This window comes from Gadus morhua, chromosome 6 (genome assembly GCF_902167405.1).
Source record: "Gadus morhua chromosome 6, gadMor3.0, whole genome shotgun sequence".
Classification (NCBI taxonomy): Eukaryota; Metazoa; Chordata; class Actinopteri; order Gadiformes; family Gadidae; genus Gadus; species Gadus morhua.
In genome coordinates this window covers 27,630,798-27,658,183 of record NC_044053.1, presented here as the reverse complement: position 1 = coordinate 27,658,183, position 27,386 = coordinate 27,630,798, and the positions used below count along the sequence as shown (strand labels likewise).

The window sequence follows — 27,386 nt, the reverse complement described above, 5'->3', positions numbered from 1 at the left end:
TATTACGACGTGATGACGTATGTACAAGAGCCTACCGTGGCCAGGCCACAGTTAAGATTTCCTAGTGTGAATACAGGCCAGAGAACAATAGGGGCCAGTTGAGCACGGTTAGGTGTGAAAACGGCCGACGGCCACGGCCAGATGGCCTGAAATCGGCTTTGTGGCCTTACTTATCTATTCAAATGCAAATGTACTGGCTGGGGGAGGGGAGGTGTGGCAGAGAGAGAGAGCGATTGAGAAAGCAGTGAAAACAGACCATTTAATAATAATAATAATAATTCATTGAATTTATTTAGCGCTTTTCTAGACACTCAAAGACGCCTACAGTGAAGGGGGGGGGGACCTCACTAACCACCACCAGTATGTAGCACCCATTTGGGTGATGCACGGCAGCCAATTGGCGCCAGAATGCTCACCACACACCAGCTTGAGGTGGAGAGTGAGGGATGAGGTGGAGAGAGAGGGAAAATAACATTTAACACTACTATGGACCACATGTAAACCCTATCGACCACATGTAAACCCTATCGACCATATTTAAACACTATCACATAATACACATAATAACCCATAATATCACAATTCGGCCCATTCAAACAAAATCAACCACAACCACCAACAGTCACAGGCACAGCCCTTCAACTCTGGGCTAATACGTTGTCACAAGTATGCAGCCAATTAGGTCACATCACATTCAATGTAAAAACGTTTTCTACTTTGTTTTTGACATGTCTCAAAATGTAGCCTAGCTAGCCCCAGGCTAACGTTTATTACGTTCATTTAGCATATAGTTTCCAGGCAACTTCTTCTCATGAGGCAGGAGCTGACCCTGTATATCCCATTTGTGACTATTGTGGCTCTAGGTGAGGTGTACAATGTTTTTATCCAGTGGTTGAACGACTCTCCAAAACCAAATTTGTGCAGGGTGTTAAATAGAAAGGTCCAGTTTACCTTGTCAAATTTTTTTGACAAAGTAAGATATAATATAAAGATATAATAATTAAGTTGAAGAGTTTGCGGATGTTGTCTGAAGCAAGTCTATTTTTGATAAAGCCAGTCTGGTCAGAGTGGATTAGCAGTGGGGTGACCGTTTCTATTCTTGTTTTTATTGCTTTTGTAATGATATTCAGGTCTGTGTTATTCATTGAGGGCAAAAATATGGCCAACGATAGGACCAGATTTTTTAGATTTTCATTTCGTTTTACTAATCAAGAGTAGGCCTGATTTGACCGAAGGGCTTTGCATAATTATCCCTCCCTGCTATTTAGTAGTTCCCCAAAGCACCCTGAAACAACTTGAGTCCCACATACCATACGCCACTAACTGTCACGCCGCGTCCTGCTACGCGGTCCAACATCCCCATCTAGTGGCCACTTGACGCCACTGTACCCCATTCTTCCATCACACCTGTCTTCAATCAGCAATCTCCACTTCCTCCTTCAGCCGGGGATCTCCATCCAGCCGGTGCCAGTTGGTCGTTACAACTACCCAGTTCGTATCAGTCCTACCAGCTTTCTCTAGACCCAGTTCGGTGTTCCCGTTCCCTTGCTAACCCTCTCCCCTCTTCCCTAGCTCTCCGTCCGTCACTCTGCCCACTTGTTGCTGAACCCCTGTCTGCCTGACTACCTGCCTATCGTCGAGTCCTCGCCTGTCTGACTGCCTGCCTGACGCTGAAGCCCCCGCCTGTCGCCCAGTCCTTGCCTGCCTGACTGACTCCCTGTTGCCGAACCCTCGCCTGCCTGACTACCGCTTGCTTCGCCCCAGCTTGTCATCTACCCCGTGTCCCAGTAAACCCTCTTTCCTTTAACCCCGTCTCTGCCTCCCTGTGTCCGGCCCTTTGGTCCCCTCGCCCCGCTCCTTAACACCAACAGTGCAAGCAGGCCAATGGCAACCAAGCGCGCAGTCCTTCCTCCCTCACTTTAAAAATCCACCAGCCGCCACTGGTACACATACGTAAACATACATATAACTATGTACAGATACTTAAACGTACATGCACATAGATAAACAATCATACTAATATTCACACACAGTATGTGAAATGTGTGTGCAATGGCAGTACAAGTACACAATCTTCAATAATTGTACGATTTCTAGTTCCTATTCCTGTCCTATTTCACATTCCTTACACTTGTCCATTAAGTTTGCACGTCTGAGTAATAGTTTGTTGTTCATTGGTTTGAGGCTAGGTTCCATTGGACAACACACATGGCTGGTTGTCTACTTCCGGTAGAAACTAAACGTAGATGGACTTAAAAAACACCTCTGTCACGCCATGACACCCATAAAAATTAGGGAATGGTTCACGGAATTCATGGTTCGGTTCATATCACGGTTTTGGGTTCACTACGTTTTGGGTAAAGCAGGGGGTGACACAAGTGACCATAAAAAAAAAGTACACGTATAAACATGTAGTGACACACACATATATATATATATATATATATATATATATATATATATATATATATATATATATATATATATATATATACACACACATGCATGTATATATATATATATATATATATACACCCACCTCGAGAACATTATGAAAACTTCAACAACAATGTTATGAATATATCAACAACAATGTTATGAATATATCAACAAGAATGCTATGAATATAGCAACAATGTTATGAATACATCAACAACAATGCTATGAATATATCAACAAGAATGCTATGAATATATCAACAACAATGCTATGAACACATAAACAACAAGCCTCTCTCCTTGGATCCAGAACTTACCAAAGACAAGCAGCTCAGCGGTGTGATTGGCCGTGCCAGCGCTGTTGCTTGCCATGCAGGAGACCGTGTTCACGCCATACCTCACCCCTCTGACGAAGAGGAACCCTAACCCTAAACCCCCTCTCCACCCAGGCCTCTGATTGGTTGTCTGTGCCATTCATCTCCAGGGGCCGGCCATTGTGGAGCCGCTCTACTGTGGGCTCCGGCGTGCCGCCGGCGTGGCAGGTGAAGCGGGTCGTTTGGCCCACTGAACCTGAAGAAACCAGGAGGAGAGAAGTGAACGTTTAAAACACATATCTATCGATGCAGCATAAGACACTCCCTTCATTCTATCCCAACACCTGTCCACTAGAGGGCGACCCAGGAGTTTCACACCCAGTATTCTCGCCTGCCTTTTCAAACATGATTGAATAACAGAGCAGTGTCTACAAAGATTTCCCAGGGAGATTGACGGTCGGGGGCAGAGCTTGCAGACAAGAAGGCAAACCTTTAACCAGCTCCAATTTAAACCAATGAAAGCAAACGCAGAAAAAGATGCTACGTAGACGTTGGAGATACGCAGACAAAGTAAGAGTTAATCGTTTCATGTTCTAAACTGTGTTTAAAATATGCAAGTGATTTGTGGTTAATTCAATTTAACTTCTTACTATCAGTTATTTCTTGCATGCCATCCTAATTATCTCTTACATGTTTTTTATTGCATATCCTTAAGGCGATTATAACCTGTCCTACAAGGTCCTACCAATTTTTTTTCAGATTATCTTGATGTAGAGCCCTGACCCTGTGTAGTATACCACATTAAGAACCTGACCTTTTGTGAAGACTCAATCAAACCGGTCCATCTTTGCCTTAGGTAGAACTGTAAACCTCACTCTATTGAGCGCATAACAAAGACCAGCGCCTCTGTACTCTACTGCTCCCCCTGCTGGAGGAGGAGCCTAACAACACCTGCAGTACCACCATGCTGCCACAAGGGGACATCCTTTATTTTGGTTAGTAGTTTAACACTGTTTATGCTCTGTTGGCCTGACAATAAAAAAAAAAAAAAAAAAAATATATATATATATATATATATATATATATATATATATATATATATATTAGTGGTGGGCCGTTATCAGCGTTAACGGCTGCGTTAACGCAAAACTTTTATCGCGCGATAAAAAAAATATCGCCGTTAATCTATTTTCAAACACTTCCTTGTTCGGACCCATCACGTGCCTGAACTAACCAATCAGAAGCTAGAATTAAGACTGAGGTAAACGTGAGGGAATCAGTGAGGCAGATTCAACAGAATACCCTGACTGTGTTAAATATGTAAACATGTAAACAGGTAATAATTGTGTAACATAAATATGTAAATGATTACCTGACTAAAAATTGAAAGTACATTTCAAGCAAATTAACTCCAATATAAATTATATTATTTTATTCTACAACTTTCAAATATTTAACTTCTAAACCTTACATTATTATGGATTATTACACGGCTCTTCTCAATGCTGTAGACTGCTCTATTCACTTGCATGGGCCTTCCCAACGTACTGCTGTCAATTATTTTTGTTTATGCTCCGTTCACTTACATGGGCACTTCACAACTTCCGGTGGTGAATAATATTTGATAAATCACCATTTCCCAGTATAATTGACCGCTGTCAAGGTAAACGAACAGATTTTTGCCGTTTGCCATTTTAATGTAGATTAATGTAGAAAAAAAAAAAAAATCTATGCCCACCACTAATATATATATATATATGTAAGGAGGGATGTTCAAACATAAATCACAAAAGCCGAGAGTATTTTTGAATGAAATAACATGATTAATTTAATAACTCTCATAACTTCTATAAAGCCCTCACCAAGTTCATCCAGTAAGTGCTCACTCCCCTCCGTCCAAGGTGTCGCTGAGTCTAGGACAGGACAGAGGAATATAGAACATATTAGCTCTAAAACAGAATGACATCCTAACATAACCCACAGCCAACCCAACACAAAGTCCATCCCCCTGAAAGAAAACATGTATTTACAATTAATATTAATATAAATACTAATTCTTATAACGATAACATTTATTGTTACATTTATTTACATTTAGGGCATTCAGCAGACGCTTTTATCCAAAGCAACTTACAACAATTACATTTGTCATAAAAAGTGAAACAATATATCGCTGTCTGTATAGTAAAGATATTCATATAACCAAGTGCAAGAACCAACAATTGCTAGGCTAACCTATTCCCTGTGTACAACATTGATATCAGCCACTGCAGATGCTACACAATTAAGTACTATGAATATGTGCAATGTAGATTAAGTGCGTACAAAAGTGTGTACATTAAGTGCCAGGACGTACACCTATAATAATAATAATAATAATAATAATATCAATAATATTAGAATTTTTACTTCTATTGTTATTTTTATTTTAATCAGGATGATATGATTTAGACTCACTGAACTGCAGGGAGATTAAGAGAATACTCAGCAGTCCGAATATCAGCAAAACAATGTTGCAGGACTTTAGGGCTGTTCAGGAATAGGACACACACACACACACACACACACACACACACACACACACACACACACACACACACACACAGTTATGTACACAGGGATATATTCATACTGCGTGGCTGTCATTCACAGTCCAGACAGTCTTCCTACGGTCTGCAGAATCCCTCCCCATCTAGAAGAAACATCAGAAGTACTGTAGCTCTCGTGTTGCATTATGAACACACTTAAGCAGAACAACTGGTCTCCAGCATACTTGTTATTATTCCCTGATTATTGACATGTACACACATACAGTTACACAGTAATACATTCATACACACAGTTATACAGTAATACATAAACATTATACATGAAAATATTTATTTTAGTGGTTTATTTATTTTAAATGCTCTAAAAAGGTCACCTACCAAATCTTCTGTGGCTGGTCTTCCTCGGGTCCAAAGACTTGTCCTCAGGTTCCACAGTGAGTCCAGGGTCCGGTTCAGAGACAGTGTCCATGGCTCCCCTCTGACAGCTTCCCGGGCTTCTTCTCTCAGCCTTCAGCCCTGCTATATTAGCTGGAAAAGTGGTGTCACATGTTTTAACTCTGACCAATCATTGGCTTGCAATGATTGGTCAACACAAACACAAACACACACACCACACACACAAGCTGAATGTCAGAAGATTATTTGTCTTGTATGCACTTTAGACCTCATACAAGGCTTTGCTTATTTATACAAGGCTTTATTTATTTAGGCTTTATTTGTCTGAATAAATGCCTTGCTTAAACGTAACTGATTTGTGCCTTTTGAAAATATTCTCATTGGTTTTGCTTGAAGAATACAGCATTCTGGGGTTTGATTCTTAATTACTTTACCTGTCACAGCAGCAACCATTAAAATAACGTTCATGTAATGTCTTTGCAGCAAAATAATTTAAGTTGTTCAGTGCCTGTCGTAGCTGGACTCTAATTGACAGCAATTATTAATTCATCTATTTCACAGAAGTTAGCTGCCCACTGTAGTTGCCCGCTAAAGCTGCTAGCACACCGCCGTGCGGCAGCCGCCCTGATAACCGCCTCGCTGCCGGAGGGTTCACGCGGCGGTGTGAAGGGCCAGGCGTTCTTAAAGCGGCTGCTACTGCTGCCGCTGCCGGGCGGCTGGCGCCGAAAGTTTCAGCGCAGGAAAAGATGAGCGGTAGGGCAAAGTGTGTGCGCGTTCACGTGGGCGGCAACCGCTTCCTGGTCCAAAAGCCGCGGCTGTAACCGCCTCCCCTCTGCCGCCCGTCCCTCATGAAATGAATGGAGGCGGCGAGTTGCCGCCCGGCGGAGTGAGAGCAGCTTAACAGAGCAGAGTGTCCCAACTGGGGAATGAGGACATTTGTTCGGGTTTGCAGGTCAGGTCAAGGACAGGTAAACAAACCACTGTCTGGACCAGAGCTCTACTGGTAACAAACCACTGTCTGGACCAGAGCTCTACTGGTAACAAACCACTGTCTGGACCGGAGCTATACTGGTAACAAACCACTGTCTGGACCGGAGCTCTACTGGTCACAAACCACTGTCTGGACCAGAGCTCTACTGGTAACAAACCACTGTCTGGACCAGAGCTCTACTGGTAACAAACCACTGTCTGGACCAGAGCTCTACTGGTCACAAACCACTGTCTGGACCAGAGCTCTACTGGTAACAAACCACTGTCTGGACCAGAGCTCTACTGGTCACAAACCACTTTCTGGACCAGAGCTCTACTGGTAACAAACCACTCTCTGGACCTGAGCTCTACTGGTAACAAACCACTCTCTGGACCAGAGCTCTACTGGTAACAAACCACTGTCTGGACCAGAGCTCTACTGGTCACAAACCACTGTCTGGACCAGAGCTCTACTGGTAACAAACCACTGTCTGGACCAGAGCTCTACTGGTAACAAACCACTGTCTGGACCTGAGCTCTACTGGTAACAAACCACTGTCTGGACCAGAGCTCTACTGGTAACAAACCACTGTCTGGACCAGAGCTCTGACTTGACTCATAGGTTAAAGATAACTAGTTGATGCTATAGTTAGAGTCAAACACTGCCTGTTGAATGAATGGGTTCCACGATCACATACAGTGCTATTGTTGTCAATTGTTTGAATACATGGTGATTGTCTCAGTAGAAGTGATGGTCATTATGCTCATGCAAGTCACCTCTTTATGTTAACCCATGTGTGTGGTATAGGGATTTGGTTCATTTGATTATGCATGGCTCATCTTACACATGTAACACATGTAGCAAATTATGTATTTTTTAAATCAGTTGAATTAATAAATTCACAAGTTGATTTTAATCCCTGAGTACCTCACTGATCTACATTTGATATACCTGTAATGTTTGAGATATATATTCTTGCCACCTATTTGAATGCCATTTAAATAGGTTAGTACAAGGCCATGCACACACACACACAGACACACACACAGACACACACACACACAGACACACACACACACACACACACACACACACACACACACACACACACACACACACACACACACACACACACACACACACACACACGATGCAAAGGAATTGGCTCCTACAGTCATACATATAAGTTATTCATTAGCTTATCTTACAACTGGGCTCAATAGTCAGTGATATTAGTTAATCAGTTACTTCAGGTGATCTTATAACTGGGTCAAATTGTCAGAGATATTAGTTATTCATTAACTTGCTGTTATGGGGTTGAACAGCTGAGGCCTTTAGTAAAGACTGGAACCACAAAGAGGGGACATAAAGTGAATAACAAAGAGGTTAATTTAGTGTTAAGGTTCTACCTTAAAGCTTCTCCACACAGAGCAGCTGCTGGAGCACAAGTTGAATCAGTCTCTAAAGTGCCACCCAGTGGACAAAGAAGGGACTAGTGATGATAGGACGCATGAAAACCAAACTTACTTTAGAGACACTGATTGAGACTCCACTGTTGTGTGTGTGGTAATATCCTCCCTCCACACACTGATGAAGAGGTGATGGAGACTCCACTGTTGTGTGTGTGGTCATATCCTCCCTCCACACACTGATGAAGAGGTGGTGGAGACTCCACTGTTGTGTTTGTGGTAATATCCTCCCTCCACACACTGATGAAGAGGTGATGGAGACTCCACTGTTGTGTTTGTGGTAATATCCTCCCTCCACACACTGATGAAGAGGTGATGGAGACTCCACTGTTGTGCGTTGTGACGCGTTGGAGGAAATGTCTCCAGAGGTCGGAGCTTATTGTACCCCAAGCCACCAGTGTAATGGGGGCGTGAAGCAGAACCCAAGTGCACAGACAGACGACTAGTGCAGGATAGGTACAAGGCTTTATTCAGGGACTGGGTCGACAGGCAGAGGGTAGTCGGCAGACAGAGGTGATTGGAAGGAGAGGACTGATATAGGGGGAGCACAGGTGAAGGTGGTTGGGTTAATTAGGAGGGATCAGGGTGGCAGGCAGGGGAATGGGAAAAACCAGGGACGGACCATGACAACCAGTGAGTTGAGGAAGAGCCAGCGGGGGACTGAAGACTGGGCCCAAGTCAGGGGGCAGGACCCCTTAGAGACCTGGGACTGAAGACTGGGCCCAGGTAGGGGGCAGGACCCCTTAGTGAGCTGGGACTGAAGACTGGGCCCAGGTCAGGGGGCAGGACCCCTTAGAGAGCTTGGACTGAAGACTGGGCCCAGGTCAGGGGTCAGGACCCCTTAGAGACCTGGGACTGAAGACTGGGTCCAGGTCAGGGGGCGGGACCCCTTAGAGACCTGGGACTGAAGACTGGGTCCAGGTCAGGGAGCAGGACCCCTTAGTGAGCTGGGACTGAAGACTGGGTCCAGGTCAGGGGGCAGGACCCCTTAGAGAGCTGGGACTGAAGACTGGGTCCAGGTCAGGGAGCAGGACCCCTTAGAGAGCTGGGACTGAAGACTGGGTCCAGGTCAGGGAGCAGGACCCCTTAGAGAGCTGGGACTAAAGACTGGGCCCAGGTCAGGGAGCAGGACCCCTCAGAGACCTGGGACTGAAGACTGGGCCCAGGTCAGGGAGCAGGACCCCTCAGAGACCTGGGACTGAAGACTGGGCCCAGGTCAGGGAGCAGGACCCCTTAGAGACCTTGGACTGAAGACTGGGCCCAGGGCAGGGAGCAGGACCCCTTAGAGAACTGCTGGGACCCAAGGGGCTGGAGGGACATTCCAGGTGTACTGCTAGGATAACCAACAGAAAGATTTGGAGAAACATCTGCTCAGCTTGAAAGAGTTAAACTGAAGAAAGGGGGAGAACCATCGGTTGAACGCACGAGAACCTTTAGTTGAATCCACTGAGTTGTTTATTGCAAATATTCTTCATTAACAAATATAACAGAAAATATTCCCTTACATGTACACAATAAATACAAGGACTAAAATCATAGAAGAAGCATGCATTACAAATGATAAACAGGTGTGAACGAATCTTTAATAACTGAACCTGTTCTGCTGCAGTTTGGTTCCCAAGAGAACACCAGGAACCAAGATTCAGTTTAAAGTCATTTACAACATGCAACATTATCCCATAGGCCTCTTGTTCTTTCAATCAGGTTCCTTGTTAGGATTATGACAGAAAGTAGTGTATAATAGACCTGAAGACATTATGTCTGAAAATATGCAAATATTGTAGCATAAAAAACATGTGATTTACCATCAGTTGGTATTTAATATAGAGAGAGAGAGAGAGAGAGAGAGAGAGAGAGAGAGAGAGAGAGAGAGAGAGAGAGAGAGAGAGAGAGAGAGAGAGAGAGAGAGAGAGAGAGAGAGAGAAAAAGAAAGAGAAAGAGAGACAGACAGAGAGAGACAACGAGTGAGGCAAAGATACTATAACTGTTACAGAGACACTGAGTTATCAGTCCTTTCAAGCCACCTTTCAACAGTATGTTGAGGATTTTGATGATATCCAATATGGCCATGAAGAGTGTTATTTCCAGACCCATGTACTAATAACCTGTTTTCATGTAGGCTAGGTTTTTTGAACCCTTGGATACTCTGGAGAATCTGGATGGAATTCCCCTCGACGAAGGGGTGGCGAGCTAGTGAACATACCTCCTTACCCAAAGGAGTGGACCGAGATGTGGCGAGGAAGAGAGCGTTCTTCCTTTACCTTCATCATTTGATGAACTTGGCACCTTAGCATGAATAAATTAAACTAAAAACTTGATACATGGTGAAAGCGCTCTGAAGCGCCACAAACGACCCCTTGACTTTTTGACTTCTGACTCTGACTTGACATTACTCTTTTTATAAATGCATGCTGAAGTGAACGAGCCAAGGAAACTAAAGGAAACAAAGACTGAACTTAAAGAAAACTAAACATTTCCAAGGAATTTATTTTCTTATTTTTATTCGTTCTTATGGACATTTGTTTGACATTTAATGGTGTTTAAAGAGAGTTGTTTCTTACCTAATGTTATGGTCTAAACTGTGAAAATTGTTGATTATTCTTGATTGCACTGAGAATCTATTTTATTTTTTCTTACAAAGTTTAATACAGTCAAATTAAAAGTAACCTATGGCTGCAGTTAATCATTGTGTTGGCACTTTATTATTACCCTCCATACAAACCTAGTCACTAGTCCATATCTGAGTACTCTACTGCCCTAGAGGGTTACACACACACACACACACACACACACACACACACACACACACTCACTCACTCACTCACCGACTCACTCACCCACTCACTCACTCACTCACTCACTCACTCACTCACTCACTCACACACACACACACACACACACACACACACACACACACACACACACACACACACACACTCACTCACTCACTCACTCACTCACTCACTCACTCACTCACTCACTCACTCACTCACTCACTCACTCACTCACTCACACACTCACTCACTCACTCACTCACTCACTCACTCACTCACTCACTCACTCACACACACACACACACACACACACACACACACACACACACACACACACACACACACACACACAGACACACACACTCTCTCTCTGAATATAGTGAGTACAAAATAACAATAAGTGCCTACATTAAGATCCAGGACGTACAACATATAATAAGTGCATACATTAAGTTCCAGGACGTACAACGTACAATAAGTGCATACATTAAGTTCCAGGACGTACAACGTACAATAAGTGCGTACAACGTACAATAAGTGCGTGGCAGTGTACCAGTATTATATAAGTAGTTTCAGTGTCGATACCGATCAATGAATCTGTTCTTCAATGTACAAACATGCTCACAAACGTCCCTCCGAGCCCATCGCCCTCCGTGCGAGTCCACCGCCGCCCCGGATGTGGAGATCCACTGGATCCTCCCCGGGCTCCTCGTCAGCCACGCGGCCAACACCTCCAGGGCGTTGGTGTTCTCCCAGGGCTCTCTGGGAGTACCGCAGGGTCTGCCGTCGGACTGCGGCTGTTACAAGTGTGTCGCTGTCAACCGACACGGCGTGGACACGCTCGCCATGGAGGTCAACGTGACCAGGGGGAGGGGGCGCTGCCGCGGCTGAGGCAGACGGAGGCAACCGCTTGGCCAATCCCGCTGGAGGAATCCAGCGGGATTGGCCAAGCGGTTGCCCGCTCATCACGGAGACGCCGGCACTGGTCGGGACGAGGGAGAGGGGGAAAGAGGGAGAGAGGGAGGGGGGGAGAGAGGGAGAGAGGGAGAGAGGGAGAGGGGGAGAGATGGATAGGGGGAGAGGGGGAGGGAAGGAGAGGGGGAGAGAGGGAGGGAGGAGAGGGGGGATGGAGGGAGATGGAGAGTCTCTTATCCTCACTCTCTTTGTGGTATTCAGGGAATGGGTTACCTAGCGAGTGTTAGTGCTTGGCACTTGGTTCTCACATCCTTACTGCACCGACAGAGATATATTGTTGTTTCTTTCATCTTTGACTTATTGTAGGCGTCTGCTAAACGCCCTTAATGTAAAATGTAAATGTCGCAGCAAAGTTCAGAAGCGCAGGAAAGAGTAGACATTAAAGGTCCCATGGCATGCTACTTTGTGGATTTTATGGATTCTTATATGTAGGTGTTAGTGGGCCCTTAATACTGTATTTGAAGACGTTCAAGAAATTCAGCCTACAGCCACTACGAGCCAGTCCCACGATGAGCTCTCCACAAACGTGCCGTTTTTAGAGGCGGGTCAAGGAGGAGGGTGGGGGTGTGGCCCTGAGCAGCATGAGGCCACGGTACCATGCGCTCTGTTTACAGTGGATGTGTCGCAATGGCGAGGCGCACACAGCCTTTGGCCGTGTTCTGTAAATGTTCTAGAACACTCCTGGTGCTCCGGCGGGAGTCCTGGAGCTCTATATCTAAATAATATCACATTATACGTAGATATCTATATCATATAATATATATTATAACGGCCAAAAGCTGTGTGCGCCTCCAGACGATTTTATGAATCTAAATAAATAAAATAAATAGTAATAGTATATCGAAATAGTATTTGTGAGTGGGGGGAGATGGAGAGCGGGGGAGGGAGACAGGTGGGGGGGAGAGGGAGATGAGAGGGAGACAGGGGGGAAAGGGGGACAGGGGGGAGGGAGGGGAAGACGGGGGGAGAGAGAGAGAGAGAGAGAGAGAGAGACGGGGAGAGAGAAAGAGTGTGTGTGTCCGGCCGTCTGTCTGTGATTTCTTTCTACAACCGACACAGAGACACTGAGGCACCCCCCCCCCCCCAACCAAAACCCAGGGAGGAGGTCCGAGAATAATATCAGATTTTTTTTTTTTTTTCTATTTAGAATTTCTGATTCGTATGGCACTTATAATAATAATAATAACTAGAACTGCAAGCAGTTATGCAGGGGTCCAAGAAGTGTGCATTTCGCCGGCACAACGCGACAAGAAATGTGCATTTCGCCGGCACAACGCGAAGCATGTGTTAAAAACGCTACCCTGAACCTGTGGATACAAAGGGTTTGGCTGTGGTAGGAGTATCGAGAAGTCAGTGTAGCGTTTTCGCGGCGAAATTTTGTAGAAGATATACAATTTCCTCGTTTATTGCGCCCCTAATGGCGAAATATTCCGAAATTTTTATCGAACGTCATTAAGGTTAGCACCGACATGTCTGTAGAATTTGGACTCGATCCAATGTCTAATTTTGAATTTTTTTTGATTTTTAATTTTCCACGTCTAATTTAGCTAATAAACAAATATTCAAAACTCTACCGTTTCGTCATCGAAGGTTGGATCAAAAAACTGTCTAAGATTTCTTTGCGTGTGCGTCTGAAGATGCCGTGTGCAAAGTTTGGTGTCGATTGGTCAAGAAATGTGGGAGGATTAGCGAAAAAACTGTTTTGCGGTTTTCGCGATTTTGCGAAAAAAAATTCTAGACGCAAATGGGCGTGGCCTAGGCCAAAAGATGCAGCAGACTCCAGTGAATATGTGGGTACAAGTTTTTGAATGTGGGAGGTTCGGTGTGGGAGTTATAGCCCCAAACGCGTATTCCTTGGTATAGCGCCACCTAGGGACCGGCGTGTCTGGATTTTGTTATCTGAGTAGCGGTGCCGATTCTGGATCTAGTCATGCAATTGGCGCGTGTGCACCATTTACGGTTTGGGCTGTAGTCCCACAAGTACGGGGGGAAGAATAACTAGAACTGCAAGCAGTTATGCAGGGGTCCAAGAAGTGTGCATTTCGCCGGCACAACGCGACAAGAAATGTGCATTTCGCCGGCACAACGCGAAGCATGTGTTAAAAACGCTACCCTGAACCTGTGGATACAAAGGGTTTGACTGTGGTAGGAGTATCGAGAAGTCAGTGTAGCGTTTTCGCGGCGAAATTTTGTAGAAGATATACAATTTCCTCGTTTATTGCGCCCCTAATGGCGAAATATTCCGAAATTTTTATCGAACGTCATTAAGGTTAGCACCGACATGTCTGTAGAATTTGGACTCGATCCAATGTCTAATTTTGAATTTTTTTTGATTTTTAATTTTCCACGTCTAATTTAGCTAATAAACAAATATTCAAAACTCTACCGTTTCGTCGTCGAAGGTTGGATCAAAAAACCGTCTAAGATTTCTTTGCGTGTGCGTCTGAAGATGCCGTGTGCAAAGTTTGGGGTCGATTGGTCAAGAAATGTGGGAGGATTAGCGAAAAAACTGTTTTGCGGTTTTCGCGATTTTGCGAAAAAAAATTCTAGACGCAAATGGGCTTGGCCTATGCCAAAAGATGCACCAGACTCCAGTGCATCTGTGTGTACAAGTTTTTGGACTGTGGGAGGTTCGATGTGGGAGTTATAGCCCCAAACGCGTATTCCTTGGTATAGCGCCACCTAGGGACCGGCGTGTCTGGATTTTGTTATCTGAGTAGCGGTGCCGATTCTGGATCTAGTCATGCAATTGGCGCGTGTGCACCATTTACGGTTTGGGCTGTAGTCCCACAAGTACGGGGGGAAGAATAACTAGAACTGCAAGCAGTTATGCAGGGGTCCAAGAAGTGTGCATTTCGCCGGCACAACGCGACAAGAAATGTGCATTTCGCCGGCACAACGCGAAGCATGTGTTAAAAACGCTACCCTGAACCTGTGGATACAAAGGGTTTGACTGTGGTAGGAGTATCGAGAAGTCAGTGTAGCGTTTTCGCGGCGAAATTTTGTAGAAGATATACAATTTCCTCGTTTATTGCGCCCCTAATGGCGAAATATTCCGAAATTTTTATCGAACGTCATTAAGGTTAGCACCGACATGTCTGTAGAATTTGGACTCGATCCAATGTCTAATTTTGAATTTTTTTAGATTTTTAATTTTCCACGTCTAATTTAGCTAATAAACAAATATTCAAAACTCTACCGTTTCGTCGTCGAAGGTTGGATCAAAAAACCGTCTAAGATTTCTTTGCGTGTGCGTCTGAAGATGCCGTGTGCAAAGTTTGGTGTCGATTGGTCAAGAAATGTGGGAGGATTAGCGAAAAAACTGTTTTGCGGTTTTCGCGATTTTGCGAAAAAAAATTCTAGACGCAAATGGGCGTGGCCTATGCCAAAAGATGCACCAGACTCCAGTGCATCTGTGTGTACAAGTTTTTGGACTGTGGGAGGTTCGATGTGGGAGTTATAGCCCCAAACGCGTATTCCTTGGTATAGCGCCACCTAGGGACCGGCGTGTCTGGATTTTGTTATCTGAGTAGCGGTGCCGATTCTGGATCTAGTCATGCAATTGGCGCGTGTGCACCATTTACGGTTTGGGCTGTAGTCCCACAAGTACGGGGGGAAGAATAAAAATCCTTACAAAAACAATAGGGATCCAACCTGTTGGCTTGGACCCCTAACTAGAACTGCAAGCAGTTATGCAGGGGTCCAAGAAGTGTGCATTTCGCCGGCACAACGCGACAAGAAATGTGCGTTTCGCCGGCACAACGCGAAGCATGTGTTCAAAACGCTACCCTGAACCTGTGGATACAAAGGATTTGACTGTGGTAGGAGTAGCGAGAAGTCAGTGTAGCGTTTTCGCGGCAAAATTGTGTAGAAGATATACAATTTCCTCGTTTATCGCGCCCCCTAATGGCGAAATTTTCCGAATTTTTTATCGTACGACATTAAGGTTAGCACCAACATGTGTGTAAAACTTGGAGTCGATCCGATGTGTAATTTTGAATTTTTGGGGATTTTGGATTTTCCTCGTCTAATTTAGCTAATAAACCAATATTCAAAACGCTACCGTTTCGTCGTCGAAAGGTCTGAAGATGTCGTGTGCAAAGTTTTGTGTCAATTGGTCGAGAAATGTGGGAGGAGTAGCGAAAAAACAGTTTTGCGGTTTTCGCGATTTAGCGAAAAATATTCCTAGACGCAAATGGGCGTGGCCTATGCCAAAAGATGCAGCAGACTCCAGTGAATCTGTGCGTACAAGTTTTTGAATATGGGAGATTCGGTGTGGGAGTTATAGCCCCAAACGCGTCTGTCCTTGGTATAGCGCCACCTAGTGGCCGGCGTGTCTGGATTTGGTTATCTGAGTAGCGGTGCCGGACCTGGATCTAGTCATGCAATTGCCTTGTCGGCACCATTTACGGTTTGGGCTGTGGTACCACTTCTAAGGCGTATAGTATAATAATAATAATCCTTACAAAAACAATAGGGATCCAACCTGTTGGCTTGGACCCCTAACTAGAACTGCAAGCAGTTATGCAGGGGTCCAAGAAGTGTGCATTTCGCCGGCACAACGCAACAAGAAATGTGCGTTTCGCCGGCACAACGCGAAGCAAGTATTCAAAACGCTACCGTGAACAACATGTGGATATAAAGGTTTTGACTGTGGGAGCTTCGGTGTGGGAGTTACAGCCTAAAACGCGTTTTCAGAACATTGGCCAAATAGGAGATAGACAATGTCGTCGTTTTTTGGCGCCGCCCTGTGGCGAAATTTTCCAAAGACAATTTTCCTTTGCCAAATAATTCCCGCCCACATTAATAATTCTTGGCCATATTTTTTATATAGACTCGGGTTTGCCCCTTGATTGTTCCCTTATAGTTTGAAGAACATTCCTCAGGCCAATTAGAAGATATACAATTTCCTCGTTTATTGCGCCCGCTAATGGCAAAATATTCCGATATTTTTATTGAACGCCATTAAGGGTAGCACCGACATGTGTCTAAAACTTGGACTTGATCCGATGTCTAATTTTGGTATTTTTTGCATTTTTGCGTTTCGACGTAAAACATAGCTAATAAACAAATATTCAAAACGCTACCGTTTCGTTGTCGAAGGTCGGATCAAAAAGTTTTGCATGATTCCTGTTCGTGTGCGTTTGAAGATGCCGTGTGCAAAGTTTGGTGTTGATTGGTCAAGAAATGTGGGAGGAGTAGCAAAGATGCAGTTTAGCGGTTTAAGCGATTTTGCGAAAAAAAATTCTAGACGCAAATGGGCGTGGCCTATGCCAAAAGATGCAGCAGACTCCAGTGAATATGTGGGTACAAGTTTTTGAATGTGGGAGGTTCGGTGTGGGAGTTATAGCCCCAAATGCGTCTTTCCTTGGTATAGCGCCACCTAGTGACCGGCGTGTCTGGATTTGGTCGTCAGCGTAGTCCGAAGAGACCTGGATCTAGTCATGCAATTGGCGTGTCTGCACCATTTACGGTTCGGGCTGTAGTACCAGTTTTAGGGGGGTAAGTATAATAAAAACTAGAACTGCAAGCAGTTATGCAGGGGTCCAAGAAGTGTGCATTTCGCCGGCACAACGCGACAAGAAATGTGCGTTTCGCCGGCACAACGCGAAGCAAGTATTCAAAACGCTACCGTGAACAAGAATTATTACCGCCCACATTAATAAGTCTTGGCCATATTTTCTATATAGACTAGGGATTGCCCCTTGATGGTTTCCCTTGAGTTTGAAGAACATTCCTCTGGCAAATGAGAAGATATACAATTTCCTCGTTTATTGCGCCCCCTTATGGCGAAAATTTCCGATTTTTTTATCGAACGCCATTAAGTGGAGCATCGACATGTCTGAAAAATTTGGACTCGATCCGATGTCTACATTAGGATTTTTTGGGATTTTTGATATTCCACGTCTAATTTAGCTCATAAACCAATATTGAAAACGCTACCGTTTCGTCGTCGAAGGTCGGATCAAAAAACTGTCTATCATTTCTTTGCGTGTGCGTCTGAAGATGCTGTGTGCAAAGTTTGGTGTCGAAGTTTTGCGGTTTTCGCGATTTTGCGAAAAAAAATTATGGACGCAAATGGGCGGGGCCTATGCCAAAAGATGCAGCAGACTCCAGTGAATATGTGCGTACAAGTTTTTGAATGTGGGAGGTTCGGTGTGGGAGTTATAGCCCCAAACGCGTATTCCTTGGTATAGCGCCACCTAGTGGCCGGCAGGTCTGGATTTTGTCGTCTGCATAGTCTTCACGTACCTGGATCTAGTCATGTAATTGGTGTGTGTGCACCATTTACGGTTTGGGCTGTAGTACCACTTTCTTGGTAGGAAGTATTATAAGAAAAATCCTTACAAAAACAATAGGGATCCAACCTGTTGGCTTGGACCCCTAACTAGAACTGCAAGCAGTTATGCAGGGGTCCAAGAAGTGTGCATTTCGCCGGCACAACGCGACAAGAAATGTGTGTTTCGCCGGCACAACACGAAGCAAGTATTCAAAACGCTACCGTGAACAACATGTGGATATAAAGGTTTTGACTGTGGGAGCTTCGGTGTGGGAGTTATCGCCTAAAACGCGTTTTCAGAACATTCCATTGGCCAAATAGGAGATAGACAATGTCGTCGTTTTTTGGCGCCGCCCTGTGGCGAAATTTTCCAAAGACAATTTTCCTTTGCCAAATAACTCCCGCCCACATTAATAATTCTTGGCCATATTTTCTATATAGACTCGGGTTTGCCCCTTGATGGTTTCCCTTGAGTTTGAAGAACATTCCTTTCGCCAATTAGAAGATATACAATTTCCTCGTTTATTGCGCCCCCTAAAGGCGAAATTTTCCGAAATTTTTATCGAACGTCAATAAGGTTAGCACCAACATGTGTGTAGAATTTGGACTCGATCCGATGTCTAATTTTGGATTTTTTTGGATTTTTAATTTTCCACGTCTAATTTAACTCATAAACAAATATTCAAAACGCTACCGTTTCGTCTTCGAGGGTCGGATCAAAAAAGTGTCTATCATTTCTCTGCGTGTGCGTCTGAAGATGCCGTGTGCAAAGTTTGGTGTTGATTGGTCAAGAAATGTGGGAGGAGTAGCGAGAAAACAGTTTTGCGGTTTTCGCGATTTTGCGAAAAAAAATTCTAGACGCAAATGGGCGTGGCCTATGCCAAAAGATGCAGCAGACTCCAGTGAATATGTGCGTACAAGCAGGGGCGCTGCCTGGCGGGGAAAAGTGGTACTGATTCTAAGGGCCCAGCCCAACGCAGCACGGCCCACGGCCCGCGGATGGCAATTAATAATATAATATTAATATTCTTGCCTTTTTTTTTTTTTTTAAATGTCTCATTACAAAGAAATGGTAATTGGAAATAAACGTATTAAACTCACAACTGTCGATTTCCATAACGTTTTCGTTAGTTAATTAACATATTGTCATTTGGCCTTCCCCCTGAGCTCTTGCGAAATGGTTCAGCCGCAACGCACGATGCGTTGAATCGAACAGCATCCGAAATGTGAGATGCTGGCACTGGCAGCAGGTGTACAGAGCGGCTGGGCTGGCTGAGGTCAGGTCTTAACCACATGATGGTGAGCTGGTGGTGACAGCTACAGAAATGAAGTCAGGTTGGCAAAAACTGAAGGAAAGACGGGAGAAAGAGGAGAGGGCCAAAAGAGGCAGGCAACTGGTCACTCAATTATTCGCCAATAAAGAAGGTATGCTCACTCAATGACCTTGCGTTTTCAAACTTTATCAAATGGTAGGCTAACAAGCAGAATTCTTGGATTAGCCTCCAAGAGAGCATGCTAGTTAGCATAGTTTCCTATTTAAAAACTCCACCTTTATTGTCACAGCGAACAAACGGCAAATGTGGACGAACGACCGTGATAAACTAGTCTTTCTTAAGACCCGGCAGTATTTTGGTTTTTTTCGCCTATACACATACCCAAATGGAAAAGCTTATAACACAGTAACCCTAAGTCCTAGATGGATGTATGATACTTCATTTGAAAGCTGACAAGCTCTAGTTTCTGTAGATATGTATTTGGCATGTATCATACACACAACCTAAATGACATCAGTTCAGACATGGCTCTAAAGCAATTTTTTTTGTCTTCGAAAATAATAGGTCATAATTGAACTACAATAACTAGGATGTGCTTTATATGTAAGGCATATGGCAATATGCCAAATACCTTCTACATCATGCCAACTACACCTGGAAGAAATTTTGGAGTTCTAGGCCTAAACCTTGGGGAGTTAATGGAGTTTTTATGGTGTGTTGTCACTGGCGGCACAAACCTCTCCAAAATGTCTCCAAATGGCCAAATTGTGCCAAATGCATTTACTCTACTTCTGTGACACTGGAAACATTACTGAAGCATTTTGGTGACTATAAAACCTTTCTCCGTGATTCAAAACTAAAATTCTTTCACACATTCATATTGAGATATTGGCCATATCATGAAAATATGACAAGAACTAAATATGAACAATATATGCGCAAAATATGCGCAAAGTGAGTCGTTTTCCGTGTTGACGCAGCTTTATATCTCGGCTCATACGTATCACAGCTGGACACGCCTAGCAGCGTTGGAAAGGTAAACTCATTGGCTAGAAGCCCAAGTGATTGACATATCAATAGCCAATACGCTGTCCCTATACTAAAGCCGCGTAACAAAGTAAACAAAGCCCATTGGCCCTTCGAACTGGGAGCGCTCCATCTACTTCACGGGCTGTACCGGAGTGAAAACTGAACAGAAAAAGACGGGGACACTTTTATTTTGTAGCCAGCAAAGTGATGAAAACAAGCATATCCAACAACTGCATGCTGGAGCTAGAGAAAATATCGATACGGCTGCGAACGTCTGTATGTTAGTTGACGAACAAAGTTTGGAGATGGTAAACAAATGGACTTTACACGACGATATTCACAAGCTGGAATAATTTTATGAAAAACCATTTGGATGCTTTTGATCAGTGGATTCTCACGGACAATTAGAATATAAATAATTGAGGAATGGACACATATTACGGTTCTCAGATTGCTTCAAAGGTAGGGAGTCACTCTGTTTTCTGGCATTTCCGGTTTACCATGCTGGTTAATATCAATATTAAAGGTTTTGTGCTCATGATTTATAAAAAAAAAAAACCGGATGAATAAATTGTGGAGATTCTACCCTTTCTAACGATGTATAGAATGTCTGTAATGATGAAAGTTGAAGCGGGTTATGTCGCTGCGTAGTGGAAACATGTGGTCAACAAACACAAATCGCCCACCGGTGGGCGAATGGGTCTTAAGAGGTTTTTTTCAAAAGAACCTAACGTGTCTTAAATATGTGCATTTTCAACTTCAGGAGGAGGACAAGATCCGCCCACGGCCACCACGACTGGATTCCATTTCGGAGAAGGAGGTAAGCAACATTAGTTTGGTAGGATGTTAGTTGCTTTAGGATGAAAGTTTTGAATGAGGGTGCCTTCTAGGCTAGATCATATTTCAGTATTTAACGGTCAGTCGTTAGGTTCGAGAAAACAGAATGTTTTTCTTTCTTTTACTGTAACTCTTGTTACATGTATATTTGTATTGATGTCTACAATGTGGATCCATTGATATTGTATGCAATTGCGCTGTAAATTATGTTCTTTGTTTACATTTTGATTGTTACTTGGAGCTATTTTTTGCACTTTAGACTTCAGCAATTAAACTTTTTATTCATGAACAGTGTAAATTGAGATTTTTTTTCATATTGTTTGAAGCTGAAGTGTAAATATTTGTGTTGATGTCAAGCAATTGTAATGTTAATTCAGTTCCTATAAGAGTCTATCTTTTTAATGTATCTTTTTTATGTACTATTTATGGAATTTGAAATTGTACTTGCATAATAAATATGTGTTTAAAGTAAGCAGAAACGGTGGATTTTTTTGCAGTGCATCATGTCTTCTGAAAAGACTATTGCAGTTATACAAGGTATGAAATTGTGAGTACTCTTATGGTTTCTTGGGGCTCTGGCTGTGAAGCATCCACAGGCTTATGCTGCCATGTACTGGTTTAACATTGTAATGTACTCTCAATTACAAAGCAAGGTCACTAACTACATGAATGGGTAATCAATAATCAAACTGACAATTGTAGTACAGTTTCAAGCTGCTTACAGACAATTTTAGCATAACAATCAAATTTCTGTATTTGTGAATCTGTACACACAGCTTTATTTTCAACACAAAATTCCATTGGATTTCCATAGGTATTTGTGTTGTGTGGAAAACAGTGTGTTTGGATTTGCTGAAAAGTTGATGTGTTGAAACCAAACTGGGTCAAGTCCAATTTTAGCATGAGAGAAGGACATTGTTGTAAAATTGTGTTTAAGCAGCTATTGGACAATATGTATAAGACTGCTGCCTAAAAGACAGTAGGCTATAAATACTTAGTTTATTACTTGAATTACATGATGTCACTAACTGAATGAAATACGTTTAATAAGTAAGTTCATACCCTTATTTAAAGTCACACAAACCCATACTCCATGAAGGGGCAACGAAAAGTCTAACTGAAGTGCTATTGTGATGCTGGGCCATGTTTACCAAAACAGTCGATAGATGTTGGGGGGGGCCCAAAATTAGAATCTTTCAAAGGGCCCAAAATTCCTGGCAGCGCCCCTGCGTACAAGTTTTTGACTGTGGGAGGTTCGGTGTGGGAGTTATAGCCCCAAACGCGTATTCCTTGGTATAGCGCCACCTAGGGGCCGGCGTGTCTGGATTTTGTCGTCTGCGTAGTCCTCACGGACCTGGATCTAGTCATGCAATTGGCGTGTGTGCAACATTTACGGTTTGGGCTGTATTCCCACTTTTACGGGGGAATAATAAGAAAAATCCTTACAAAAACAATAGGGATCCAACCTGTTGGCTTGGACCCCTAAAAATCCTTACAAAAACAATAGGGATCCAACCTGTTGGCTTGGACCCCTAAAAATCCTTACAAAAACAATAGGGATCCAACCTGTTGGCTTGGACCCCTAAAAATAATCCTTACAAAAACAATAGGGATCCAACCTGTTGGCTTGGACCCCTAACTAGAACTGCAAGCAGTTATGCAGGGGTCCAAGAAGTGTGCATTTCGCCGGCACAACGCGACAAGAAATGTGCGTTTCGCCGGCACAACGCGAAGAAAGTATTCAAAACGCTACCGTGAACAACATGTGGATATAAAGGTTTTGACTGTGGGAGCTTCGGTGTGGGAGTTATAGCCTAAAACGCGTTTTCAGAACATTCCATTGGCCAAATAGGAGATAGACAATGTCGTCGTTTTTTGGCGCCGCCCTGTTGGCGAAATTTTCCAAAGACAATTTTCCTTTGCCAAAAGCTCCCGCCCACATTAATAATTCTTGGCCATATTTTCTATATAGACTTGGGTTTGCCCCTTGATGGTTTCCCTTGAGTTTGAAGAACATTCCTTTGGCCAATTAGAAGATATACAATTTCCTCGTTTATTGCGCCCCCTAATGGCGAAATTTTCCGAAGTTTTTATCGAACGTCATTAAGGTTAGCACCAACATGTGTGTAGAATTTGGACTCGATCCGATGTCTAATTTTGGATTTTTTTGGATTTTTAATTTTCCACGTCTAATTTAGCTCATAAACCAATATTCAAAACGCTACCGTTTCGTCGTCGAGGGTCGGATCCAAAAAGTGTCTATCATTTCTTTGCGTGTGCGTCTGAAGATGCCGTGTGCAAAGTTTGGTGTTGATTGGTCAAGAAATATGGGAGGAGTAGCGAAAAAACAGTTTTGCGGTTTTCGCGATTTTGCGAAAAAAAATTATTGACGCAAATGGGCGTGGCCTATGCCAAAAGTTGCAGCAGACTCCAGTGAATATGTGTGTACAAGTTTTTGGACTCTGGGAGGTTCGGTGTGGGAGATATAGCCCCAAACGTGTTTTCCCTTGGTATAGCGCCACCTAGTGGCCGGCGTGTCTGGATTTTGTCGTCTGCATAGTCTTCACGTACCTAGATCTAGTCATGGAATTGGCGTGTGTGCACCATTTACGGTTTGGGCTGTAGTAGCACTTTCTTGGTAGGAAGTATAATAACTAGAACTGCAAGCAGTTATGCAGGGGTCCAAGAAGTGTGCATTTCGCCGGCACAACGCGACAAGAAATGTGCGTTTCGCCGGCACAACGCGAAGCATGTGTTCAAAACGCTACCCTGAACCTGTGGATACAAAGGATTTGACTGTGGTAGGAGTAGCGAGAAGTCAGTGTAGCGTTTTCGCGGCGAAATTTTGCAGACGATATACAATTTCCTCGTTTATTGCGCCCCCTAATGGCGAATTTTTCCGAATTTTTTATCGAACGACATTAAGGTTAGCACCAACATGTCTGTAAAATTTGGACTCGTTCCGATGTCTAATTTTGGATTTCTTTGGATTTTTGATTTTCCACGTCTAATTTAGCTCATAAACCAATATTCAAAACGCTACCGTTTCGTCGTCGAAGGTCCGATCAAAAAAGTGTCTATCAATTCTATGCGTGTACGTCTGAAGATGCTGTGTGCAAAGTTTGGTGTCGATTGGTCAAGAAATGTGGGAGGAGTAGGGAAAATACAGTTTTGCGGTTTTCGCGATTTTGCGAAAAAAAATTATAGACGCAAATGGGCGTGGCCTATGCCAAAAGATGCAGCAGACTCCAGTGCATCTGTGTGTATAAGGTTTTGAATGTGGGAGGTTCGGTGTGGGAGTTATAGCCCCAAACGCGTATTCCTTGGTATAGCGCCACCTAGTGGCCGGCATGCCTGGATTTTGTCGTCTGCATAGTCTTCAGGGACCTGGATCTATTCATGCAATTGGCGTGTCGGCACCATTTACGGTCTGGGCTGTGGTACCACTTTCTTGGTAGGAAGTATAATAATAATAATAACTAGAACTGCAAGCAGTTATGCAGGGGTCCAAGAAGTGTGCATTTCGCCGGCACAACGCGACAAGAAATGTGCGTTTCGCCGGCACAACACGAAGCGAGTATTCAAAACGCTACCGTGAACAACATGTGGATATAAAGGTTTTGACTGTGGGAGCTTCGGTGTGGGAGTTATAGCCTAAAACGCGTTTTCAGAACATTGGCCAAATAGGAGATAGACAATGTCGTCGTTTTTTGGCGCCGCCCTGTGGCGACATTTTCCAAAGACAATTTTCCTTTGCCAAATAACTCCCGCCCATATTAATAATTCTTGGCCATATTTTCTATATAGACTCGGGTTTGCCCCTAGATGGTTTCCCTTGAGTTTGAAGAACATTCCTTTGGCCAATTAGAAGATATACAATTTCCTCGTTTATAGCGCCCCCTTAGGGCGTAATTTTCCGATTTTTTATTCGAACGCCGTTAAGGGTAGCGCTAACATGTGTGTAAAATTTTGACTCGATCCGATGTCTACTTTTGGATATTTTTGGATTTTTGATTTTCCACGTCTAATTTAGCTCATAAACCAATATTCAAAACGCTACCGTTTCGTCGTCGAAGGTCTTCAGGGACCTGGATCTATTCATGCAATTGGCGTGTCGGCACCATTTACGGTCTGGGCTGTGGTACCACTTTCTTGGTAGGAAGTATAATAATAATAATAAAAATCCTTACAAAAACAATAGGGATCCAACCTGTTGGCTTGGACCCCTAACTAGAACTGCAAGCAGTTATGCAGGGGTCCAAGAAGTGTGCATTTCGCCGGCACAACGCGACAAGAAATGTGCGTTTCGCCGGCACAACGCGAAGCATGTGTTCAAAACGCTACCCTGAACCTGTGGATACAAAGGATTTCACTGTGGTAGGAGTAGCGAGAAGTCAGTGTAGCGTTTTCGCGGCTAAATTTTGTAGAACATATACAATTTCCTCGTTTATGGCGCCCCCTAATGGCGAAATTTTCCGAAATTTTTATCGTACGACATTAAGGTTAGCACCAACATGTGTGTACAAATTGGACTCGTTCCGATGTCTAATTTTGGATTTCTTTGGATTTTTGATTTTCCACGTCTAATTTAGCTCATAAACCAATATTCAAAACGCTACCGTTTCGTCGTCGAAGGTCCGATCAAAAAAGTGTCTATCATTTATATGCGTGTGCGTCTGAAGATGCCGTGTGCAAAGTTTGGTGTCGATTGGTCAAGAAATGTGGGAGGAGTAGCGAAAAAACAGTTTTGCGGTTTTCGCGATTTTGCGAAAAAAAATTCTAGACGCAAATGGGCGTGGCCTATGTCAAAAGATGCAGCAGACTCCAGTGCATCTCTGTGTACACGTTTTTGGACTGTGGGAGGTTCGATGTGGGAGTTATAGCCCCAAACGCGTATTCCTTGGTATAGCGCCACCTAGGGACCGGCGTGTCTGGATTTTGTTATCTGAGTAGCGGTGCCGATTCTGGATCTAGTCATGCAATTGGCGCGTGCACCATTTACGGTTTGGGCTGTAGTTCCACTTTCACGGGGAGGTAGTATAATAATCCTTACAAAAACAATAGGGATCCAACCTGTTGGCTTGGACCCCTAACTAGAACTGCAAGCAGTTATGCAGGGGTCCAAGAAGTGTGCATTTCGCCGGCACAACGCGACAAGAAATGTGCGTTTCGCCGGCACAACGCGAAGCATGTGTTCAAAACGCTACCCAGAACCTGTGGATACAAAGGATTTGACTGTGGTAGGAGTAGCGAGAAGTCAGTGTAGCGTTTTCGCGGCGAAATTTTGTAGAAGATATACATTTTCCTCGTTTATTGCGCCCCCTAATGGCGAAATTTTCCGAAATTTTTATCGAACGACAGTAAGGTTAGCACCAACATGTGTGTAAAATGTGGACTCGATCCGATGTCTAATTTTGGATTTCTTTGGATTTTTGATATTCCACGTCTAATTTAGCTAATAAACCAATATTCAAAACGCTTTCGTTTCGTTATCGAAGGTCGGATCAAAAAAGTGTTTCATGCATTCTTTGCGTGTGCGTCTGAAGATGTCGTGGGCAAAGTTTGGTGTCGATTGGTCAAGAAATGTGGGAGGAGTAGGGAAAAAATAGTTTTGCGGTTTTCGCGATTTTGCGAAAAAAAATTCTAGACGCAAATGGGCGTGGCCTATGCCAAAAGATGCAGCAGACTCCAGTGAATATGTGTGTACAAGGTTTTGAATGTGGGAGGTTCGGTGTGGGAGTTATAGCCCCAAACGCGTCTTTCCTTGGTATAGCGCCACCTAGTGGCCGGCGTGTCCGGATTTTGTTTTCTGAGTAGCGGTGCCGGACCTGGATCTAGTCATGCAATTGGCGTGTCGGCACCATTTAGGGTTTGGGCTGTGGACCCACTTTTAGCGCGGGAAGAATAATAACTAGAACTGCAAGCAGTTATGCAGGGGTCCAAGAAGTGTGCATTTCGCCGGCACAACGCGACAAGAAATGTGCGTTTCGCCGGCACAACGCGAAGCATGTGTTCAAAACGCTACCGTGAACAACATGTGGATATAAAGGTTTTGACTGTGGGAGCTTCGGTGTGGGAGTT

The 27,386-nt window shown here is 43.8% G+C and overlaps 1 long non-coding RNA gene across 1 annotated transcript; it reads left to right on the top strand.

Moving 5' to 3' along the window:
- Positions 1-643: 643 nt before the first annotated feature.
- LOC115545941 (uncharacterized) lies at positions 644-5,672 on the top strand. The gene is made up of 3 exons (XR_003977159.1): positions 644-2,414; positions 5,296-5,357; positions 5,505-5,672. It is a non-coding gene; the product is annotated as an uncharacterized LOC115545941 (long non-coding RNA).
- Positions 5,673-27,386: the final 21,714 nt, after the last annotated feature.